The sequence below is a fragment of the Mandrillus leucophaeus genome, unplaced genomic scaffold (genome assembly GCF_000951045.1).
Source record: "Mandrillus leucophaeus isolate KB7577 unplaced genomic scaffold, Mleu.le_1.0 Scaffold7, whole genome shotgun sequence".
Lineage (NCBI taxonomy): Eukaryota > Metazoa > Chordata > Mammalia > Primates > Cercopithecidae > Mandrillus > Mandrillus leucophaeus.
In genome coordinates, this window is record NW_012107585.1 from 2,000,930 (window position 1) to 2,009,777 (window position 8,848).

Here is an 8,848-nt window from a genome sequence, read left to right on the forward strand (position 1 = left end):
TTAATGACTACTTTGCTTACTGTTGTGTCTATGATGTGTGTTACAAAGCAAATATTTTCTAAATATTCATTGACTAAACAGCCATCAAGATGAACAGGACAGGAGAGAACTGTTCAGTGTGATACAGAGCTGCCATTTCCAAAGTATTCTGGAAGCAAGCCATTGCCTTACTCTTGATTTTCAACAGTTCTAAACGCAACAGCATCCACCTAATATACCTTCAGAATATCAAAGCAAAAACTGATAGAACTACAAAGAGCAATAAAATCCATTCTCATAGCAGGCAAATCAGTGAGAAAAACGTAAAGATCTGGAAGATTTACTTAATATCGCTAACAAGCTGGATCCAATAGATATGTATAGAATTTCAGATACACATAGAACATGACAAAAAACCACCCTGTACGAAGGCCACAAAGAACAGCTCAGATACGCAAAGATTCGCACCGTACAGGCCAAATTATAGAACCCCTCCAAGCCCCGAGACACTGCACCCTGTGGGCCGCACCCTCAGACACTGCACCCTGTGGGCCGCACCCTCAGACACTGCACCCTGTGGGCCGCACCCTCAGGCACTGCACCCTGTGGGCCGCACCCTCGGGCACTGCACCCCTGTGGGCCGCACCCTCGGGCACTGCACCCTGTGGGCCGCACCCTCGGGCACTGCACCCTGTGGGCCGTACCCTCGGGCACTGCACCCTGCTTTTCTAGGAATTGACCCCCGTGCAGAATAGTGAGAAATCAACAAAAAGCAAAATAAGACAATTCCAGACACTCCCGAATTCACTTGGATTTAAAGAAGTTAATAAAAACAAACTATAAACTCTCTAGACTGGGTTGACAGTAAAAGCACTGAATACAAAACCCAGGGGATGAGGCTGGGAGGGGCTGGCACCTCAGCTCAGAAAAGGTAGCCGCAATCACAAAGCAAGCAGAAGGCAGGGGTTACATCAGGATAAAATCAGACATTAATGGAATAGAAAACCAATAGTTATTATAAAGTCAAAAGCAGGGGTTTTTTGTTTTTTGTTTTTTTTAGGTGGAGTCTCGCTCTGTCACCTAGGCTGGAGAGCAATGGCCTGATCTCGGCTCACTGCAACCTCTGCCTCCTGGGTTCAAGTGATTCTCCTGCCATCACACCTGGCTAATTTGTGTATTTTTAGTAGAGACAGGGTTTTGCCATGTTGGCCAGGCTGGTCTCAAACTTCTGACCTCAAATAATCCGCCTGCCTCAGCCTCCCAAAGTGCTGGGATTACAGGTGTGAGTCACTGCACCCGGCTCAAAAGCAGTTTTTGACAAAAAAATAAAAAGACAAAATATACAACTCTTGATAAAACAGAAAGGTACAAGGAGCCATGAGGAAGCGAAAAGGTACCTGAGGATGCGGAAGTACCTGCCACGTGGGAACCGTCTATCCACACTCGTTCCAGAGAAAACCCGAGCCCTCTCAGTTGCACATGCGTATATATCAGCGGGAAATGCTGGCCATGACTCCAAAGCCTGGAACCTTCACGTCTTGAAGGTTCTGGAAGGTTTTTCAGATTGCTTAAGGTATGCAGCTACTCCACATTCATCTCCAACTACACAGGGGAACGGAGCAGACAGAGCTGCGGCTGGGAAGCGTGGCCTCCCGTCCGGAGTGCTTTCCTTCCGACCCGCCTTCCTGCGGCAGATGGACCGGAGGGTGTCCTGCTTCCTTTCAGCCAGCTGGCTTCCTAAGTGGAGACGGCCTGTAGGCAGCAAATGCAGGGTTTTGTTTACCTTCGTTGTCGTCATGGGGTGGTCAGACTGTTTGCTGGTGACCTGACTTTAGAAGGTTCTCATCAAGCCCCGTCCTTTCTCTCTCATAGTCTTAATGCATCTGGACCATGGGGGAAAATATTTTTCTTTTCAAAAAGCAGCCCCTTCTAAGTCTGCATTCCCAGTTCATTTTGCGGGGGCATTCTCCCTTCCTAGTTTGCAGCAATTAAAGGTAACTGAGTGTAAAGTCATTAGACCCAGAATTACAGCAGCCAGCAGCTGGTCCAGTATAAAAATCTCACAAGTGTAGACCCTCCCACCGCAAAGCCTGTTTGTAACATACCTGCCACTCATGAAAGTTGCCTGGGTTTTGTAAAGGAAAATTTATTGGATCCAAGCTGTTACCTTCAAGCACACCAACTTCAGGCAGCGTTTTCTGCTGCAAACCTGAACACCCTGGAATCAATCACACTGACAGGGGAAGGAGAAATGCTCCTTTGTAAGCCAACATTTATCCAAATTAAGCCCCCTTACCTTTACCCAGACCCCTTCACAAGTTCTGAGGTTTCAGCCGATTGGTCCTCTACTTTCCTCCCGAGTCCCTTCCAGAGATGCCTCCATCCCCGGCTCCCCACAGGTGGAGACACTCAAGCATGCTGCCGGGGGAGCTGGACGGTGAAACGCGGAAGATCTCATGTCGCGTCTCAAAACATGGTCGGACTTGCTTTCTGCTTTATGATGTCCGTAGTTGTTCTAATATTAAATGCTTTGAATTTATTTATTGGTCAAGTTATTTTAACTTGGGCAAGGCATACAGTGATAATCCCCTGGTATGCCACGGTTCCAGCTCTCTTTCCACCCCCTTGAAATCTTACCTCCCACCATGGTTTTGTTTTGTAAACCCACAGTCACGTGCATTTTCCCAGAACCTCCACTACAGGGGCTCCCAGCCCAGGATCCAGGAGACCTGCAACATGGTACAGTAACTCATCACCAACCGTCATCAATAGGTATTCTTAGAACTGCAACTGTAAGCAAAATGAGATATAATGAAACTAATTTTGGCCGGGCAAGGTGGCTCAGGCCTGTAATCTCTGTACTTAGGGAGGCCGAGGCAGGCGGATCACCTGAGATCAGGAGTTCAAGACCAGCCTGGCCAACATGGCGAAACCCCATCTCTACTAAAAACACAAAAATTAGCCAGGCCTGGTGGTGCATGCCTGTAATCACAACTACTCGGGAGGCTGAGGCAGGAGAATCGCTTGCAGCCGAGAAGCAGAGGTTGCAGTGAGTGGAGATCACACCACTGCACTCCAGCCTGGGCAATAGAGCGAGACTTTGTCTCAAAAAAAGAACTTGCAACTTTAAGCAAAATGATGTATAATGAAACTAATTTTACTATAGGCTAATGGATGTAAACAAGAGTTAAGTTCCCACGGCATATTGCTGGCCATAAAAACATCACCAACCTTTAGAACTTGAAACCAAACACTTCTAATATTAAACATTCAGTAGACATGAGTTATACATACATTTAAGAAAAATTACTGAAAACAAGGTAATTACCCAATTTTTGGTGACTTCAGTGGGTGTTGGCAGTTGTAGCGATGGTGGGTCATATCACAAAATAAATGTTTGCAAAGCAAAAATTGTCAGGAGCGCCTCCTTCCACCACACAGGTCAAACAGCAGGCTGGGCTCACTGGGCACTCGTGCACAGCGTCACTTACTATTGTGCATGTGTATGGTTAGGGGAGGCAGTTTTTTTTTTTACAATAATTTTTATTCATTCCTTCTTTCATTTTCCAACTGTTATTCCAGTTCAAGGTGGTGGGCGACCAGAGCCTATCCCAGCAGCTCAGTGTGCAAGGCAGGGACCCACCCTGGACAGGACACCCTCCCATCACAGGGCACGCTCACCTCACACACACACTCAGACTGCGACCAGACACCAACAAACCTCACCTGCACATCTTTGGGGCGTGGGAGGAAACGAGTGCCCAGAAAACTCACAGACCGAGAGGACGTCCAGACTGTACACAGACAGTGGCCCCAGCCGGGAATCAATTTTTTCCTCAATGTTATAACAAAATGACATTGAATAAAATGATGCTATTCAAGGACCCGCTGTGTGTGAAATGGTGCATGAGGGCATTTTCTGGGAAAAAAACGTGGTTACCTCTCATCAGATTCTTGAAGGGACTGCAGCCCCCCCGCCCCCGAGAATTCGTCTCTGCCACTAGAGTGTGTTTTGCAACCCAAGCCATGTGCCGCCGTGGTGCTGCTGTTGCCCAGGCAATAATTGATGTCTCAGAGATACTCCATGAACGGCAGCACCTTCTACAAAGCACAGCTCCCCGCCCTGTCTGAAGGCCAGGCTTTCAGCTGATCGGAGGGAAACGGAATTTCCCCAAGAAAAGGGCTTGGTCCTTCCTGAAAGGGAAGGCTGACACCCCCAAGATGAAGTCCTTCACCCCCATCCCCCCTCTTGAGAGCTAAAGGCCCCACGTTCCAGGGGCTAGCGCTTCCCACCACACGTGTTAGATGGCAGATGCTGGCCACTGCAAACCCACTTTGCTTACAGTTGCAGAGAAACGGCTTACCCCGGTGAGGGTCCAGCCTTCTCATGCAACTGTCCCGCGGCTGCTATTCCGGGCAGGCCACCACAGGGGCTCCAAGAGGGCTGTCTCCCGCTGCCTGACGGAGCCTTCGCTCTGAGCAGCAGCTGCAGCAGCACTGAGCTCACGACGCTGGCCGGCCGGGCCGAGGTGCTGTGAGCCACACAGGCCTGCCCGCGACACCCACACAGCCAGGCCAGATGGTTACCTGGCTACCGCTGCAGGGGCCTGCGGCGACTTGGACAAGGGCTGCCTCTAATGTGCGATGGCAGATTCCCTCTTGCTGGGCTCCGGCGGGTGCCATGTTGTTCCCAGCCCACTTTGGGCCTCTGATGCCCAGCATGGGCTTCCAGAAGCAGCCGTTTGACTGCTCTGCACTGGGGGCCGTTTCGTTCCCTAGGAAGGGAAGGGGACGCCCCCCCAGCTGAGCTGTCACGCCCTGTCTTTTCTTCCCTTGCCCAACACTAGGACAAACGCTGCCTTGTCATTTCTCTAAGATAGACATGGCGGCTAGCTCCTCAGCAGGCCCCCTGACTACTGCCACCCCGTCAGAGCCACTCTCGGGGCGCCAGCCCTTCCTCTGTGAGATGGAGCCCAGTCCCTTGCTGACTTGGTCAACAAGCAGATTAGAGGGCTGAGCAGCCACCACGTCCTCCTCAGAGTCGTGAGTCCTCCTAGGACCAGGCTGGTCCACCACCAAGCCCCTGCTGACAGCCACGTGCAAATTCTGCAAGAGGAAAGAGACACCGCCAGCGCCCCGGGGAGCGCGGTTACACCCTGGCTCCCCCTACTCAGCTTTTCCTGGCTTTCCCAAGGTCGCTGTGTGGGAGGACAGCCTGCAAGGCAGGTGTTTGCAAAAGCCTTGCCAAGGCAACTTGTATTTTTAACTCTCCATCAGCCTACTTAAGTCACACGGCGCCATTTCCAGCACAGCAGAGTTCAGCTGCAGCCTCGTTAACTGCAGGCAGGTGGGGACAGGTTCAACTGCTCCATGACAAGGATCAGATCCACAGATGACCTGTCTCCCATTAGCAAAGTATGAAAAGAACTTTCCAGTTCCTTGGCCCAGAAAACAACAGCATTGTTTTGTTAAAGTCTAGCAATAATTCGTTCCCTAAGCGGGTATTTGGCCAGAGCTGGAAGCTGCTGTCATCTTACTCCGTTCCCTTATCCATAATTCATGCTTAACGTGGCTGCAGTGTGTCCCCTGAGCTCCTCATATTCCATTTCCATCACACAGCCCTTTTGTAAACCAACCAAATTAGAGTGTTTGTGTCAAATTGCCATATTCTTTCAACATCCAAAAGCCAACCTTTCCCCTTGGTAATATGGCGATATTAGGAGTACAGCCTGCTTTCGACTCTATTCCTGGCAGATGGCTGAAGAGTATGGACAGAGGTGACCTCCCCTGGCGTCCAGCAGGCTGATGATGCCGCCCCTGCTCAGTCTTCTCCACCCACGGCCTGTGGCCCTCAAAGGATGACCTTGTCAGCTTCCTTCAAATATTTGACTTAGTGCTGATTTCTGCCTAGTTCCTTTTAGTCACTGGTGCCATTTCTGATGGAAGGAAGGCTGTTAACCTGTGCACATGGTCATCACTCACCCGCCGACCGGGTTTCAGGGCAAACACATCACCTCCTTCGGGCTGCTCAAGTTGAGGTGACCCAGTCATTCCATTCCTGTCCCCATCCAGCGACAAGAGCGGCTTGCTGCACTTGGGCCAGGGTCTGTGAGGCCAGAAGTCCCCTCGCAGGCACACCCCATTGTCCAGCAGGTAACAAAAGCCATTTCTGAACCACCTGCCTCCAGTCCGAGGCACAGACTGCAGTGCCCAGATGGTGAGGCTGACCGAGATCCGTGTCCGGAGCAGCGACCCTCGGTCTCTGTTGATCAGAGGCCAGCAGCGCCACAAGACGCACAGCCTGCCCCTTCTGGGAGCAGGTTTGCAGCAACTCATCGCTAACCCTGATTGTTCTCAGGATGCCACAGACAATGCCAGGAGCCGGGCAGGAGAGCGCCAGGTGATTGCTGTGTCCATGCTCTGGTGGTAACGGGCCCTCACCCTGCCAGTTAGAGGACCCCCTCAGTGATGACGCACACATGAGCTTTCTTCCGAGAGGTGCGGACCGGGTTTGCCGTGTCTCAACCTCATTTTAATGAGCTGTTTAGATAAGCGGCGGCCCAAAGCTTCAAAGACATCAGGCAGGCCTCAGTGGCCCAAACAGGGGAGCACATTTGATGTGTGTCCATCGTGGCCACATCTTCCAAACGAAAACTCAGGGCACAGGGGCTGACGGAAGGTGACTTATTTATAAAAACACTTTACATTAATGAACTGCCTTTGTTGAAAAGAACCAAATCAAAGCAAACTGGGAGAGTCCCAGAAAACCTGAGGCCTATAGTGGCGGTGCCAGTGTGCCCTCCTGCTCAGTGGCACTGCAGATCGCCCTGCTCACATGGGCAGAACAGGGCAAGGTGCATGGGGGCTGGTAGAGGTCGGTTCTTGCAGTAAGGCCGATCCCCACCAGGCTGTCCTAGCGACTTTCTAGGTGCCTTCTGCCAGCAGCCGGGGGACCAAGAGGCTCCCGCGCAGCAGGGGAAGGCAGGGACAGTGGGTGAGGGGATCGCGTCCCACTTCCCTCCAGAGGAAACCACCTGGGATCCACCTGGAAGTCCCAGGGGCTTTGTCTCTCCCACTATGTAGTTAGCGCTTGAGGGAAGGAAACAGAGACCTCTGTCTTGGCCCTGCAGCTTTTTTTTTTTTTTTTTTTGCTCTGTCGCCCAGGCTGGAGTGCAGCGGCGTGATCTTGGCTCACTGCAGCCTCCACCTCCCGGGTTCAAGCGATTCTCCCGCCTCAGCCTCCTGAGTAGCTGGGACTACAGGCGCCCACCACCATGCCCAGCTAATTTTTGTATTTTTAGTAGAGACAGTGTCTCTCCATGTTGGCCAGACTGGGCTCGAACTCCTGACCCCAAGTGATTTGCCTGCCTCGGCCTCCCAAAAGCACAGGCATGAGCCACCCACTGTGCCCGGCCTGCCCTGCAGCTTTGAGTGTTGAATGGAGTCCTAGACTGAGAAGCAGAGTTCCAGAGGTGATTTCAGACCATGCAATTTCACCTCCCCAGAGACTGAACCTGCCTCCAGCCACTGACCTGCAGAGACAGAGGCCTCAGGGGAGACTAGGGTGGCACACGCTGCTGTCTGGTGTCTACCAGGCTCTGCCAGGTGCTTATAATGACAATGACAGCACGGAGTCCAGAGCCTCTCAGCCGCAGCTTGGCACCTACCCAGGAGGTTGTGCGTATTAACCAAAGGCTAAGCCTCCCCAGACCACACTCACTTTCCCGGGGCCATTCCCTGCTCCCTGTGTAGCGGGTCGCCTGGCCTTTTAGCTCCCTGTGCTGCTTGGCTGTGTTTCTAAATTTCAGTTCTGACTTTCAGTCATCCTAAGCAGCATCCCATGGACTCCCTGGTGTGTGGTAAAGTTACTTTTTTTCTTACACGTATTAAAACAGTTATACACCTGTTGAAGTCAATATTCATCCATGGAACACCCAGAACTCTCAGGCACCTCTCGAGGGGGCAGGGGCGTGGCAGCCCTCGGGGAGCAGGTGCTCAGCACCATGGGAACGCATCCAACAACAGTGTTTCTGCCTGCTGTGCCCACCATTGCCTCAGATGTGACAACTGTCCACAAGCACATGGCCAGGGGTCCCTGGTGTGAGGCTGAGGCTCCCCCTGCTGCCACTCCCTGGCCTAGGGTCCCCACTGAGACCACACCAGGCTCAATGCTAGAGTGGAGATGGGGCCTCCCAGCACCATCTGGGCTCCGTGCGTTTGCAGCCTTAAGCACAAGTCACCGTCTCCTAAAACAGCGTCCGGGGGCTGCGCTTATGATGGGCTGTACCAAGTGAACTCCCTGAGCCTTTAATGTAGAGGGTAGGGCTGGGCACTACCAGCGCTTTGGGAGGCAGAGGTGGGTGGATTGCATGAGCTCAGGAGTTCAAAACTAGCCTGGGAAACATGGGGAGACCCTGTCTCTACCAAAAATACAAAAATTAGCGGGGCGTGGTGGTGGGTACCTGTAGTCTCAGCTACCTGGGAGGCTGAGGTAGGAGATTGCTTGAGTCTGGGAGATGGAGGTTGAAGTGAGCTGAGATTGCGCCACTCCACTGCAACCCTGGGCGACAGAGTGAGACCCTGTCTCAAATAGTAAAATAAATAAAATATAAAATAAAATAAAAAGAAGGGGCATGCTGGGGGTGCGGTGGGGGGCAAAAAAGCAGAGGCGCCTGGGCTCACTTCCTCTGTTCACAAGTTCCACCTGGAACCTCATGAGGCGGACGCTGAAGCCCTGCAGACATCGCTATTTACAAAAAGCGGAGTGAACTAAGAACGCTGCCTGCGCTTCCACGTGCACGCAATGGCTCTGGAAGGACCCTGCGGCAGGCGCTAACACATCTGCCTCTAAGAAGGGAAGCCTGGGGGC